We start from the raw sequence: 16,402 nt of genomic DNA, 5'->3' as shown, positions 1-16,402 counted from the left end.
ATTAGCTCATAATGGCGATGAAAATGTTTGCAGCCCCTACTCACCAGTGGGCTGGGGGACCCAGTGACCCTTCTGGCTGCTAGAGTCTGCTGACCATGATTCACAAGCCAGTGTGGGAGGCAGCAGAGGAGTCAGCTGATGGTGACACTTCAGGATCTGGCCTTCTTTTTCTGATCATTAGCAACTATGTTGGGAATAAGACAGGGCCCCGTTTAGCTAATCAGAACTTCCAGGGCTAGATATGGAGAGAAGCTAGAAAGGAGATGGGAAGGTACCAGCCTGTGCTAGGTGATTTACACAAATTATTTTGCTTCCCACTGTGACATTATGGGTTTGAACTACTAATTGTAGTAATCATAATAACAGCTAGCATTAATTGAGGATTTACTTTGTGCCAGTCCCTTCCTTAAAGGACTTTATATTCATTATCTCAAGCTAACTTATATAACAATTATATGGCATAGATACCATCGTTATCCTCATTTTTCTGGTTAAAAAATTGGGTCAGGTTTTGGGTCAGGGCACAGAGAGAGGGCACTTGCCCATCTCACAGCTTTTAAGTGGCAGAGTTGGGACTTGAACCTACTTCATCTGATGCCAGAGCCTGCAGAACGCAGATGCCTTGATGTCCTATCCTTCAGCACATACAAAACAGGTAACCAGAACCAGAGTCCTCTGTGAATGCTTCCACAGAAAGATACAGGAATGTGGCCTTCCCCTGCTTCTGCCTCCCAAATCTTGTACAGGTGCACATAATCAGGGAGACCTAAACCACACTTAGACTCTAGCTCAAAAAGATGTCTATGGATATAGTTTTAGCTTTTCCTGATTCTTTCAGAACAAGCAAACACATTAGAATGAACGTGGAATGGATACGAAAGACCCTATCTACCCTGAGAGTCAACTTTGAGTGCAACTTTGAGTCAAAGACCACGGAGGAGATGCATGGAGTATTAGGTGGGACTCTTGGATAATAAAACACAGAAACCAATGTAAGGAAGCATGCTTAGTCAGAGATTTAGCCTAAGACGCATAGGGAGTATCTCATGGAATCCAGAGACAACAATAAGTTCAGAAATGGTCTAGAATCAGGAAACATTCTCGCCTCTGGTCTCATCCCTGCTCTGTGCATTTGCTTTATCCTTCTTCTACCTTGAAAGATGGGCTTCCTCTGCTTCTCAGATCCATGCAGCATGAAGCATGCCTGCCCTTGCAAGGCCAGCCTCATACCGTAATTGTCTGTTTGTCTGTCAGTCTCTCTCTCTCTCTCTCCCTTCCTCCCTCTACCAATTCCAAGTGCCTAGAGTATTGATTTGGTTGAGCTTGGGTCAGTGCCTGCCCCTGGTCATATGTATGAAAGCTGGAATAGCTGGGAATATATTGTGTATAACAGCAGCTGCCCTTCCCCTCTCCCCACCTATTCCCTGCTTCTGGAGATAAAGGTGGGCAGTTAAGATGGTGGGGAGGGAGAAGTTTTTGGTCTTGGTTTGGCCACAAACACTCCCCAAAATATATCTTACATATATGTATCCACTATACACCATTCACTGGCCTAATCAAGGCTCAGGGATTTTTTAGATTACTCCTATGTGAAAAGATGCCCCCAAGTTGTTGACATTGAGACACCAGACAAGGGATTATATCTATTCACCTAGCTCAGGCCTTTTAAGGCAGCAGATTCAGCCACTCTGTATACACCCACAGACCATGGCAGCAATAACCTTAAAGAATCTACGTTTATTTTTGGACCTTTTCTCATTCAAATGACATCTCTGGAGTCTTGGCGCTTTACTCAACTCAATCCTGGCTTCTGGCCCTTTAGACTAATTGTCAGTTTTTGGTCTCCACACTGTACATTTCTGTTCTCTCAACCAGGCTTTGACTAGGCTTGGCCATGTGCTCCTATAGTGTCCCTCCATGTCCAGAGTGTCTCCAGGAAAGCCATAGCCCACTACCTTAAAACTAACCTCCAGCTCTTGTTGTCCAGCAGCCTGGCTGGACCAGTCTGAGATGCCCAGGTTGAAGACCTTAAGAACATCCCATGGGCTTTGGCCATTTGTATTTAGCCAAACTCTTGGGCTTTGGTTCAGCATTCTGTGAGTTTGAAATCTACACCAAACCCTGTGCCAGATGAAGGAACACAGAGATGAAGAATATAAGGCTGTTGCCTTCAAGAAGATCACAGATATGGCAAAGGTGGAGCTCCAGCAGGCACTGACCATGTTCAGCATTAAATAGCAACCAAAAGGAACTGCTCCCCTGTGCCCAGACAGCCAAAGGAGAACTCATGAAGGCCCAGAATATCAGAGATAATTCTGATTCTGGCATAAGAAGCTGGAAGATAAGAGGTCTTTGTTAGTTCCTCCTTCATGGGTACAATGAGGTATTCATGCTATTCCCCTCGGGACTTGGGAAGTCTTTTAGGCCCAAGAAAGGTCTGTGCGTCATCATAATTGTGTAATATGGCTGCCCTCTTTCCGCCCCACCCCTTGACATATCCTGGTCAGGCAAGTTAAAGTTCTGTTGATGCGCTAACTGTTGTGGCCACCATCAATCACACTTCCTTCAGTGGTCTTTGATATGGCCTTCCAAAGAGCTGGAAATCTGGGGACCACTTCCTTCCATCGATCTCACCCCCTATTTTCTGCCACCATGTAAAGGGATTGATTCCATTTAAAGGCATTGTGACGTGAGGACAAGGCACAGCCTCAGAAGTTTAACTGCCCTGAGTCTGAATCACTTACCAGCCATGAAGGCTTGGACAATTTTCTTAACCTCAGAACCTCAGGATTTTGTTTTGTCTTGTTTTTGTCCAATGTGGAAAATAAGACTTATGGAACAGCTTCATAGAGTTGATATCCAGATTAAATGGAACAGCATAGGTAAAATCCCCAGCACTTTACTGACACCTAGCCGATGCCCAATAAATATAGTTGCCATTTATCGGTTCTAGGCAGGTTTGGTGAAATAAATGGACATATCGAGCCCCACGTTGGGCTCTGTGCTGACAACATGGAGCCTGCTTGATATTCTGTCTCCCTCCCTTGGTATTCTGCCCCTCCCCCACTTGCCCTCTATATCTCTATCAAAATAAATAAAAATAAAACTTAAAAAAAAAGAGAGAAAGAAAGAAAGAAAGAAAGAAAGAGAGAGACGTGGTCCCCACCTTTGAGAAACTTAGGGTCTTTTCTCCATATTTATGACTCTCTTCTGTTTTGTCCCCCTCCCTGTGTTTATATTATTTTTGTTTCCCTTCCTTTATGTTCATCTGTTTTGTCTCTTAAAGTCCTCATATGAGTGAAGTCATATGATTTTTGTCTTTCTCTGACTGACTAATTTCACTTAGCATAATACCCTCCAGTTCCATCCATGTAGTTGCAAATGGCAAGGTTTCATTCTTTTTGATTGGGCTAAATGGGTAAGGGGCGCTAAGGAATCTACTCCTGAAATCATTGTTGCACTATATGCTAACTAATCTGGATGTAAGTTTTAAAAAATAAAAAATTAAATTAAAAAAAAGAAACTTAGGGTCGTTATCATAAAGATAGGTGGTTCCTTATCATAAATATGAGTGATTAGGCCCACCTGTGTGAAACATCCCCATCTGTAAATTGGGCAATAAGATGTACCTCATATGATGTATAGACACTGTTAACCCCCACTTTACCAATAAGATGATGAAGCACAGAAAGACTTAGTGACTCATCTGTGGTCATGGAGCTGGGAAGCAGTAGAGCTAGGATTTGAACCTGCTCTCTGGCTCCAGAGCCCATGTTCCTGCCACTCCATTCTGCTACCTGCATCATCTTACTGAGCTAAGTGAATGGGAGGAGTCACCAGGAAGCCGAAGGTGGTGGAAACAGAGTTGGATTTGCAGTCAGGAAGGTTGGAATCTGACTTCACAGTGATGGTAGCTGTGGGCAGATCACTCCATTTCCTTATTAGCAAATGACACGAATAACAACTTATGCCTGAGAGTTCCTACATAGATCTCATTAGACCCATTGGTTCAACACATGGTTGTCAGAAGCCTGCAGTGTGTCAGACACTGTCCTAGGTGCTGGGGATGAAGCTTGAGCAAGAGACAGGAGCTGGTCTCAGATCAGGTCCCTGCCCTGCTGTCTAATGAGAGAATAAGATCATGTGCTTGGAAGTGCGTCCTAAACACAAGTTTGTCGTTAGTGTTAAGCAAGTGGAAAGTGCTTGCAGCTCTTCTGATTAAAACAAAACAACAATAACCCTAACAGGTACAATGTATGAATCATTTTCTCTGCACCAGGCACTATGTTAAGCTCTTTGTGTGGTTCTTCTACAGCAGTCCCCTCAAAATATCGCATGAAGCCATCATAATTGGTTCCCATTTTACACAGGAAAAAACTGAGGCCTGGAGAGGTTATTAATTAACAGCCAGTTAAGCACTGGAGCTGGTTTTCAAACATAGGTGGTCTGCCTTCAGAGCCTCTAGTCCTAAATATCACATCATGTGGCTTCCACTTCATGTTACTGCTGCTTCTGGTTATTTGTATCTCAGGAATATATTTAGAAACATCTGGAAGTCTTGTAAAGGGCTTTATCGTTAAGTATGGGGAATTCAGCCCACAAGCCTCCATCGTCTAGTCAAGCCTGGCCTTGATCCTGCACCTACTTTAGACATAAAGACAGATGCTCAGCTGAAGGGCTGGGGAGCAGAGCGCCATGGCATTCACTGGCGAGATCTCCCAGCCTTGGCAGTTACCTCACCACTGGCCTTTACATCACTGCTGGCCAAGCCAAGTGCCTGGGTTGTGTCCTGAATCTAAAAGCCTGACCATAGGCTTTTATGAAGCTGTATCTTGCTGAGAACTTCCTGGGCATTACCTCACTTGTCCTCTATCAACTTCCCCAGAAACTGTGGCTGGCAGCCTCATCCTAGATTTATAGATTGTGGAGCAGTAGGCTCCAGAAACAGGAAGTGACCTTTTCAAGTTGTCCTCGTACAGGTGGGTACAGGGATGTGACTCTTAATCCCCCAAATGTCATCCACAGCATTAATGGCCAGAGACCTCAGATCACACCACTAGGGGCAGCAGAGGTCAGACAGGAAGTCTATGGAAGCCTTTTAATCCAAGACCCTCACCCTGCATGGTGTTGCATTCATTCTTTTACTGCACAGATATTTATTGATCACCTACTATGTGCCTCAGTAGGCACTAGGGATAGCAAGGTGGATAAGGCCGATGCAATTCCTGCTCTTACAGAACTCAAAAGGCCGGCAAGGAATAGACCTGGTTAACGAGTAATTACAACTGTGATGGATATTATGAAGAGAACAGCACAGAGGGCTCTGGGACCACACATTAGGTGACATACCTTGTGCAGGACATCAGAAGAGACCATCGTCGAAAGTGGTGTTTGTGGTGACACATAGGATGAGGGTGATTGTTTCAGGTGAAGAGGAGAGAGAACTCCAGGTACTTGAATATGCATCTTGAGAGAGATTCATGGAAGAAACTGAAACATAATAAAAGTGGCAAGAAATGTGACTGGTGTGGAGGTACAAGCAAGATGAGGAAGGCTTTGAGGTCTGTATTAATTTCTGTGCTGCCTAACAAATTACCACACATTTATCAGCTTAACACCTTATTACATCACAGTTTATGTGGGTCAGGAGGTACCAGAACCTCCTGATTCTCAGAACCAGGTTCTGCAGAACTTATCAGCAAACCCTAAACAAATACACTATTCAGGTGTGGGTTAACATGTTAACCAGACTCACAGCATTATTGTATAAAACTGAAATGAGAACCATATAGTTAACACTTAGATCAGAACACCCTTGAAGACATCATCAGTTCATCTTCTTCCATCAAAATATGTAGGAAATTTAATTGCAGTCATAATGCCAATCTATTGGGGCACCTGGGTGGCTCAGTCGCTTTAGCATCCAGCTTCGGCTCAGGTCACCATCTCACGGTTCATGAGTTCAAGCCCTGTGTCAGGCTCTATGCTGACAGCTCAGACCCTGGAGCCTGCTTCAGATTTTGTTTCCCCCTCTCTCTCTCTCTGACCCTCCCCTAATCATGCTCTCTCTCTCTCTCTCTCTCTGTCTCAAAAATAAACATTAAAAAATTTAAAATAGGGGCGCCTGGGTGGCGCAGTCGGTTAAGCGTCCGACTTCAGCCAGGTCACGATCTCGCGGTCCGTGAGTTCGTCGCGGTCCGTGAGTTCGAGCCCCGCATCAGGCTCTGGGCTGATGGCTCGGAGCCTGGAGCCTGTTTCCGATTCTGTGTCTCCCTCTCTCTCTGACCCTTCCCCGTTCATGCTCTGTCTCTCTCTGTCCCAAAAATAAAAAATAAAAAATAAAAAAAAAAATTTAAAATAAAAATAAAAGAACTCCAATCTATTAATTCATAATGAGAAAATCCACTGAAATGATAAAAATCCTGGAATCTTCATGTCTAGCCCATCCTCTGAAAGCAGAAACACATGGGAAGCCATAGCATACTCAGGTGGCTGTTTAGCCAAGTGTCTTAGAAGTATATGAGTGAAGGGAATTCGTTCGATAGAACCAGACTAAGACATCCTGTTGCAGCCACTTTGCAGTAGATTCAATTGGGCCAATGGGATGGAACATTTTGGAGGTATACCCTCAGTAAATGCCAGCCACTAGGACAATGACTATTCTTTGTCTTAATATCACTGTCTAAGGACATTAAGTTCCCTTATGGTGCTAATGTGCTGTGATTCCAAAGGCAACTATTACTTATCCTGGATATAGTCCAGAGCCTGAGCACACATTGCCCTCCTGAACAATATAAGCCTTTACCATCATCATCATCATCATCATCATCATCATCATCATCAGTATGGAGAATGATCATTGTCTAGGGACTGATGCCTACATTTAGGACACACTACTAAGTGCTACTGGTGTTTTCCTATTGAATCCTCACAATAACCCTACCGGGTAGTTGTTCTCACTCTCAACGTGCAGATGAATAAAGAAGAAACTGAGGTTCAAATAGGTATTGTTGTTTGCACAAAGTCACCAAGCAAATGGAAGAGAAGGAATTCCAACTGCATTTAGCACACTGCTGTTCTGCCACAGAGATAAAGTGGATCATGCTTTGCATGCCTGCTGAACAAATAAATGCATGCTGTAAATTCAGCCTCTTCCCTCCCATTCAAGAAAGTAGATTGTATTGAAAGTCTGTGAGAATGATGTCACTATAGGGGTAACCTTGAACCTACTTTAATTTATTGAAAGAGGAAGTGTTTGTACAAACATTGGTAATCTTACTAATATGATGACTGCTGGCTTAAAAGTTCCCAAACACCTGGTAGTCCCAATAGGTGTAGTCCCCAATTATTCTAGAGGGTCCCTCAAAGATAACCTCACATCTACCAATAAAACAGCATATTAACTGTTATCATATGTGGGTATCAGTTACCTTTTTCTGTCTCTGCCTTCTACTTGATTATGTCCATCATCCACATGGCGACCTGGAGTCAATTTCCTACTGAACCAGGACCATGCTTTTGTACCAAGGTCATGTATTAGCACTTTCATTTATCCATTCATTCATTCATTCATTCATCCATTCAACTAATATTTACTGATGCTCTACTTTGTGCCAGGCACTGTTCTCAGACCTGGGGAAAGAATGGTGAATAAGACTAATAGATCCCTGCTCTTGTGTAGCTGATGTTCTAGTTTGGGGTATGAAGAATAAACAATTAACAAATGGGTAGCTGAATAAATAAGAAAATTTTAGATAAATATAAGAAATATAATGAAAATAAGACTGCCAGGGTAGAGAAGCACTAGATAGGATGGCATAAAAGACACTGTTGAAGCCCCACCCCACATCTTCTTGGCCCACCTTGACTTCACTAGCAACTGCAATGGTCAACTACCAGGCACACAAACATTGTCCCACATGCCTCTCTCCATCTCTCCTTCTGAGGGTGTTTTCTGGTGCTGTAGGAGTGTGCCCCAGCCACACATAGAGATTGACTGTCCCCAGGCCAACCTTTAACCAAGGAGGGCAATAGCCAGTGGATAAATACTCCAACTTATCCATCTCTTTGCAGGACAATTCTGAGGCATGTTCTCCATGATATCTCAGAGGTCTCCAGTGGGACCGATCCTCGGTTTCCTGAAGAAGTAACCAACTCAGTAACACACCCTGCCAACATTCCCATCTCTGTCGTGACTCCCTCACTTAAGATCACCTTGCAAATAAGTCACCAAGTCTGTCTTTGTGTCTGGTTGTAGGGAACCCAACCTGAGCCATACATTGAAGGACAGCCTCACTGAGAAAGTGATGTTTGAGCTGAGACCCAAATTATGTGAAATAACCAAGATGTCAAGATCTGGAGGAGAGAGTTTTCCAGGGAAAGGGAGGAGCAGGAACCAAAGCCCTAAGACATGAAGGAGCTGGAAAACTCGGGGAACAGAGAAGGCTAGTGTAGCCTGAGCACAGGGATAGATAAGAGCTGGTAGGAGATGAAGTCAGAGAGGTAGGTAAGGGCAGGCCATGACACGGAGCTTGGATTTCACTCCAAGTTTAATCGAAGCATTGGAGAGTAGTAAACAGGGAAGGAACCCCACCTGATTTGCATTTTTGGAAGATTCCTCCTGGTGTGTTGTTGAGAAGAAGTTGTAGGATAGTAGGAGAGGAAGCCACAGCTGCTTAAGAGGCTGTTTCTGCTGTGACTAGAGTCTCAGAATCACTCTTAAATGGTTCCATTGGGGTTTGCCTCTAACACCCCCTCTCCTTTGAGGATGCAATCCAGACAGAGACCAGACAACCCCTTGGATCTTTAGATCTTTTGTTTTCCTAACCATGCCCTTCCCCCACCCAGTACCCTCCACCTTGCAAGACATAAGCTCCCATCTATGAGAATGCAGACTGACATAGGTGTATATGGTGGAGGAGGGAAATGTGAGCTGTATCAACAACAGCCAAACCACAATGTCTCATGTATTGTTAACCTGGGTGTCACCTACCTTTCTTCCAAGTCCTGTGTCACACACTCTGTTATCATGGCTGCCATACATGGCCCCATGATGGCAAATGACACATGACACTAAGGTCAACATGGATACAGACTTCAGAGCCCCTCTGGATATCTCAAAAGAATCCACATGGGCTTATTAGTGAGAAATATAGACTTCATTGAATATCTCATGGGAAAGGTGGAAAAGAAAGCTCACATTGCACACCTGTGTATTCCTGTTTCCCCCCCAAGACCCTGTCCTAGGATAAGAGAGAGGTGAAAAGGAGACAGGTGCCAGGGAGGAGCCAGATCATGCAGGGCCTTTTATGTCATGCTCAGCAGCACTTGTGTTTTGGGGAGTTATGCTAAAAATAAGACCCAAACCACATATAACAAAGGACAAGGCTGAGGTGGCCAAGGTCACGTTAAAGCAGAATCAGGGCAAACGTTGACTACATGTATGAGTTTCTTGTGGCTGCTATAACAAATTACCACCAACTTAGTGGCTCAAGCCAACACAAGTTATTGTCTTGCAGTTTGGGTGGTCAGGATTCTAAAATAGGTCTACAGGGCTGGTTTCTTCTGAAGACTTTAAGGGAAAATCCCTTTCCTTATCTTTTCCAGCTGCTGGAGGCTACCTAGATTTCTTGGCTTATGGCCCCTTCCTCACATTACTCCAGCCTCTGCTTCTGTCTTCTATCAGTCTCTGCTTCTGACTGATCCTCCCCGTATCTGAGGACCCATATCATTACATTGGGCCCATAATCCACAATAACCTCTCCATCTCAAAAATCCTTAACTTAATCACACCTGTGAAATCCATTTAGTGGTGGAAGAATGTATTCACAGGCTCTGGGGATTAGTATGTGGACATCTTTGTGTGGGGAGGAAGGGGCATTGTTCCGACTACCACCACACTAAGTGTGTTTTTAGGTGTAGAACTGGAACCTAAATTTTGTGCTGTGCTTCATAAGAAATAGATGCTGGTTTTGGCCTCAGATGGCATCCCAGCACTAGCCAGACAGTCAAGGTAGCAGGCAAAAAGAATAGGTCTGTGCAACATGTCCCCTCTCCTGGGAAATGAAGACATCATATTCAAAAGCAACAACAACAACAAAAAAACATATAGTAGTGGAAAGAAGCCCCTGGACCTGGGATCTGATCTATACACGTAACACATGTTTGGCAAATATTGGCCCACTCTCTTCTCGGGGTCTGCCTGCTCTGTGGGGTCAGGACCTCCACCTGGGTCATGGCATCCTGCTTTCTACTATCAACACATTTTTAGTAATATATCAAAATTTACTTTCCTGTTTCTCCCACTTGACTGAGCATTTTGGGGGGAAAGTGGCTACTGCTAGGTATTTAATACATTAAAAATAAAAACTTTATTAAGCTCTTACCATTTGTCAGGCACCATACCAAGAGTTTCACCTGGATTATCACATTGGCTCCTTCCAGCAATCCTATTAGATAAGTAGTCTTGTTATACCCAATTTTATTTACAACAGCAAAAAACACCGAGGCACACAGAGGTTAAGTAACTTGCTTAAGATCACCAAGGTAAGAAAAGGCAGAGCTGAGGTTGAACACTGATCTTCTGACCCACAGTTTATGCTCTGGAACCAAGGACAGTATTAACAGAAGGGGTGAATGAGTATTGCACAAGAGCAGAGAATTAGGTACTAGAAGATGTAAGCTCTTTTCCTGCTTCATCACTCTTTGCTGGGTGACTTAGGAAAGTTGCCTCCCTCTCTGGGCCTCTGTTTCAACAGATAACAACACGAGGGGTGTGCAAAGAAAAGGGCAATTTTGCTCAAACACTAGCCTTCCATGTTTCTAATGCTGGTAGCCCATCTGACCATCTCACCTTGATTTGACCTGAAAATATCATGCCCACAAGACATGGCGTTTGCTGTCACATGGCCACATACGATCAGCAGCACCAGGGCCAAGCTCCTGAGGCCCCTTCACGTGGCGTGGCCAACATCTTCCCTATCCCCGGGGCCTCGGGCAAGGATGCAGGCAGCAGCCGGCAGCCGCAAGCATGTGCTGTTGCTGTGGTTTCTACTTAGAACAGTTTCCTATTTCAACCTGCCAGTTCCTTAAAAGCATTAGGCTGAGGTTTTGCCGAATGACTCCACTCTATTTTCATAAAGGGGTGGAGGGGCTCCTCCTGGGAGCCAAGCCCAGAGCAGAAATTCCACATGAATTAAGGGTATAGAAAGCTTGGAAGTCTGACTCCTTAAGAAAAAAAAAATAGCCTAGTGGGTGGTGACTTTCAGAGAGTAAAAAGGGTTTTTCCACCAGCCAGGTTCATGGCCCCAGTTTGCTTAGGTGGCTACCCTCTTCCCTTCTCTGGTCCTCAGTTTCCCTGTTACATGAGGGGCTTGGGTTCTCCCTCTAGGTTCTAAGCACCCCCAGGTCTCTCGGTTAGACTGTTCAGTATAGATTAAGGTAATTTTAACAATAGTAGTCAGCACTTCTATGGAATTTTCTGTGCTGTTCTAAGCACTTTATAAGTATCATTTGTCTTAGCACTCATAATAACCCTCCAAAGTGGGCACTTTTACTATCCTTATTTTTTATATGGGAAATAGAAATAAGGTTGACAAGTCAGGATTTGAACCCTAGCAGTTTAGCTCCAAAGCCCATCCTGCTAGTTCTCTGAAAATAAGGCCTTTCTGGAGGCAGACAGCTTAATATTGGGAAGAATGCAGTCACATCAGTCTCAGAGGGCCCAGGTTTGAGTCCTGGACCCATCATGTGGGTGGCCTTGGAGGTGTTGCTAAATTCTTTGAAGCCTCAGTTTCCTCATCTGTAAAATGGGGCCATTGGCCCCACACTGCTAATCTCCCAGAGTCTGTGAGGAATTTGAGATGATGATTATTCATCAAGAAGCTCAAGAACAAGATAAGCAGTCTCCTAGCAGAGGTTATTACCATTGTTATTATTCCCATAGAAGTCTCTACCCACCTGTGCCTCCACCCCCACCCTCACGTAGGGCTGCCTCTACTTGGGAGGGCTGGAGGGGGATCTCCAGGAGGAAGGCCCGGTTGACATCCTGACCGTTCCAAAGCCCCCTCCCCAGCCTGGAGGTGGGAGGGGAACAGTGTCTTCTCAGCAGCCTTGAGTCAGAGTCTACAGCCCTGTGAGGGCCGGGCATCTTCCCCAACCCTCTGAGTTTATGTACAGGCATCTGTGTGTGTGGGTGCCTGTATGACCAGCCTTGGCCACTGACTCCAGACATCTGTCCGTCTGCCTTCTGTCTAACAGGCATCTCCAATTTAATCCACCCAAACAGAACTCTTGATTTCCCTCTTGAAATTGCTCCTCCCAGTCTCCGTCTTAGGAAGTGCTCCAACTGTCTACGCAGACTGTTCAAGCCAATTAACACCTTCCAGCCCTTTCTTCTTTCATAGCCCATATCCAGTCCACAAGCGAATTCTGTTGACTCTTTGACTGTGTCCCCCAGTGTGCCCTGACTCTGCCCTATCCTGTCCATCGTGATACCACCACCGTGGGCCAGGGAAGGCATGGTGGCCTCTCTCCATCTCGTGTTTTGTCTACCCCAGTAGCCTCCAACAGGCTTCCCTGTGTGCACCTTGCCCCTGCCTCTTTTGAATCTGTTCTTGACATAGCCAGAGGGATCTTTCTGAGAACACAAAACACTTTCTGTCAGCCTTAGCTTAGAACCTTCCTCCTCCATGGCTTACATAGTCAAAAATGAAAGTTCTGACATGATTTCTAGGCACTTTGGGAGGTACTTAACTATCTGGCCTCATCCTGTACCACTCTCCCTCTTCTTATTCATTCACTCCTGCCATACTGTCCTTCCTTCTGTTTCTCAAACAAGCCAAACCCGTTCCCACCTCAGGACATTTGCACAGGCAGTTCCTCTGCATAAAATGCTCTGCCCTCACATGTTTCTGTGACTGACCTTTTGCCTAGATTTCAATTCAAATGCTACCTTCTCAGAGAGACTCCCCCAACTACCTTGTTTAAATGTGTTTCCTGCTCCACAACTACTCCTCTCAGAGAGGTGCCTCTGTTGGTTTTGTTAGAGCATTTACCATCATCTGACATTATTGTGTTTATTTATTTATTCATCATTTACCATCTGCCCCATCACTAGAATGATCATGAAGGCTGAGGCGTGTGCATTTTTTTGCAGTTGTATCCAGAGTGAACCTCTAGTAGGAGTGGGAATGGGGATCTGGCATGTGAAAAGGACTCAAAAACTATTTGTTGAATGAATCCAGGAGCTTGCTGTATGACCTGGAACAAGTTAACTTCTCTACTTCAGTTTCCTCATCAGTAAAATAAAGGAGAAGGAGACATTCTTAAAAAACTGTTTTTAAGTTAGGGCACCTGGGTGGCTCAGTCGGTTGAGCATCCGACTTCGGCTCAGGTCCTGATCTCACAGTTCATGGGTTCGAGCCTCACGTTGGGCTCTGTGCTGACAGCATAGAGCCTGGATCCTGCTTCGAGTTCTGTGTCTCCCTCTGTCTCTGCTCCTCCCCCGCTCATGCTCTCTCTCCTTCAAAAATAAATAAAAAAATTTTTTTAATTGTTTTTAAGTTTATTAACTTTGAGAGAGAGAGACAGGGAGAGAAAGCAGTTTAGGGGGGGGGAGAGAGAGAGAGAGAGAGAGAGAGAGAGAGAGAGAGAGAGAGAGAATCCCAAGCAGGCTCCGCACTGTTAGCACAGAGCCTGATATGGGGCTTGAACTCACAAACTGCAGGTTCTTGACCTGAGCCAAAGCCAAGGGTCAGACACTTAACCAACTGAGCCACCCAAGTGCCCCCATTTCATTTTCTTAAAAGATTATTTATTTATTTTGAGAGTGAAAGAGAGCCATGTGTGCAGGAGGGGCAGAGAGAAAGGAGAGAGAGGATTCCAAGCAAGCTGCACACTGTCAGTGCAGAGCCTGACATGGGGCTCCTTCCCATGAACTGTGAGATCATGACCTGAGCTGAAATCAAAAGCCAGACAGTTAACTGACTGAACCACCCAGGCGCCCTGAGACAGATCATTTCAAAGGACTCTCCTGGTTCTGACTCTGGACTCTCAAGTTCCCATTGGGATGTATGGATGATGAGTGGTAAGTGGATGGATGGATGGATGGATGGATCAATGAACAGGCAGATGGACAGACAGATGGATGATTTCTGGGGTTTTATTAAAGCCACCCAGGACAAAGAAAGTATCAGGAAGAAGATGGGGACAGGGAAAGAGGGAAAGTCCAGTGGGACTTTGCTTCTTTTACGCCAATTGAGAAAGGGGCATGATCCCCTCCTTCCTTTCTTGCTCACCCTACAGACCACCTTTGCTCATGGCTGCCCTGGGAAGATGGCAGTGGCAGCAGCCGCCTGCCCAGAGCTCCACCCAGGAGATAAAAGGAACCAGAGGAATGTGCTGGCAAGGCTGGCGTCCCTGTCCTCTCAGGGGTGTAAATGGCTTTCCTGCTCCCACAGGTTCAAAGAGCACTTCATTTCACAGCAAAAGTACAGCTAATGAGAAACAGATTTTCTGGCTCTGGCCACAGCCCTGAGAACCCAGGAGGCAAAGGAAAGCCCCCAAGAACCTGGCTATGAACGTCTGTACTGAAGGGCCTTTTTCCTCTCTCTCTCTCTCTGGGGCCATGGAGCTGTCTCAGCAACAGAGGAAAGGGGCTGTTGATAAGTGGGGGGTGGGGCAAGAGCAGAATTCACATATAGGTGGTTGAGAGGGGCCCTCAGGAGAAGGGCTTTTGAACTGTGGGCCTTCCAATCATTCTTTTCTTTCTAGGTCTGGAAGCCAAGTTGGGCAACACCTAATAAGAACAATAGCTTTCTTGTTCTGGGGACTGCCAAGGTGCCAACTGCAGGGTAGCCCAGTAGGAAGGCCATTGGGTTGGAGGCCACAAGACCTGGTTTGTGGACTCTGGGCCTTAGTCTTTTCAGCTGTGCAATGAGTACACTGATGGTGATCAGTGAGAATCCCAACATTGCTATATATTATACAGTGAAAATAGCACTAAGTTGAGGCCCAGAAGACCTGGGTTCTAGTCTTGGTTCTGCTGGGTGTGGACTTTGGGCAATGCAGGCTGGGACAGTAAGTCTTGGATGATTAAAAAAAAAAAAAAAAGAAGACCTAAGTTCAAATTCTGGTTCTTCCTTTCACTTTGCCAGTAGTGCTTGGGCAAGTCAGTTAGCATCTCTGAACCTGTCTTCTCATCTGTAACCAGTACCAATAATATCAACCACATGGGCATGGGGTGAAGATTAAAAGAGAAGAGACACAAACTACTAGCACTAAATAGGTGCTTAAGGATAAGGGTGGAAACTTAGTTGCCCAAAGACCTTAGGAGGAACAGGGAAATCAGTGACCAAATCAGAAGACAAATCCAGGCTGGACTCATGGCCAAACAATACAATAAAGGTAACAATAGTAGAGTGATTTCTTTTTTTTTTTTTTTTTAATTTTTTTTTCAACGTTTTTTATTTATTTTTGGGACAGAGAGAGACAGAGCATGAACTGGGAGGGGCAGAGAGAGAGGGAGACACAGAATCAGAAACAGGCTCCAGGCTCCAAGCCATCAGCCCAGAGCCTGACGCGGGGCTCGAACTCACGGACCGCGAGATCGTGACCTGGCTGAAGTCGGACGCTTAACCGACTGCGCCACCCAGGCGCCCCAATAGTAGAGTGATTTCAATGTCCCATGCTCTGTTCTCAGAATCTTAAGTCTCTCCAAAACAACATGTGGGGCTAGTACTACTGTTTTCCCCAAAGAACTAGAACCAGGACTTAAAGAAAGAAGGTTGGGGGTGCCTGGATGGCTCAGTTGGTTAAGCGTCCAACTCTTAATTTCAGCTCAGGTCATGATCTCACAGTTGTGAGTTCAAGCCCCATGTGATGGGCTCCATGCTGGGTATGGAGCTGGCATAAGATTCTCTCTTTCCCTCTCCCTCTGCCCCTCCCCCACTCAAAAATAAGAAAGAATGAAAGAAAGAAAGAAAGAAAGAAAGAAAGAAAGAAAGAAAGAAAGAAAGAAGAGAGGGAGAGAAGGAAGGAAGAGAAAGAAAAGAAAGGAGGAAGGTTGGTTGGACTTTAGAATATATGCCAAGTCACACACCTCTTCTTCAAAGTTTCTTCCTTGTAGCCTTCTCCCCTCTTCTCTGGGTGCCTGCCTGCCTCTGGGGGCCCAATCTGTGTCCAATCTTCAGTGGGCACAAAGTTCCCAATCCAGATTGCTAGCTGGTCTCTTTTGCCCACCTTCCTCTCCAGGGTATTAGAAGGAGTGTTTCCCTCCTTTAACAAAAATTTTCTGAACACTTGTTATATTCTGGGCATTTGAGCCACAACAGCAAACAGAACAGAAAAAGAAAATCCCTGTCCTCATGGACCTTATATTCTGGAAGGGTGGTGGAGTATAAAA

The 16,402-nt window shown here is 45.1% G+C and overlaps 1 protein-coding gene and 1 long non-coding RNA gene across 3 annotated transcripts in view; both read left to right on the top strand.

Annotated features, from left to right (window-relative positions):
* Positions 1–16,402, top strand: part of SYN3 (synapsin III) — a 419,352-nt gene that overhangs the window by 233,559 nt on the left and 169,391 nt on the right. The window lies entirely within an intron of this gene.
* On the top strand, positions 40–8,702 carry LOC125920341 (uncharacterized). Of its 2 annotated transcripts, none has more exons than XR_007457025.1 (3): positions 40–655; positions 839–957; positions 8,074–8,702. It is a non-coding gene; the product is annotated as an uncharacterized LOC125920341 (long non-coding RNA). The 2 variants fall into 2 exon arrangements; XR_007457026.1 differs by lacking the exon at positions 8,074–8,702 and adding an exon at positions 1,991–3,632.

Source organism: Panthera uncia, chromosome B4, assembly GCF_023721935.1.
Source record: "Panthera uncia isolate 11264 chromosome B4, Puncia_PCG_1.0, whole genome shotgun sequence".
Taxonomy (NCBI): Eukaryota; Metazoa; Chordata; class Mammalia; order Carnivora; family Felidae; genus Panthera; species Panthera uncia.
Note: the sequence above shows the minus strand (reverse complement) of the source record. Positions and strands in the feature narration are given on the sequence as shown.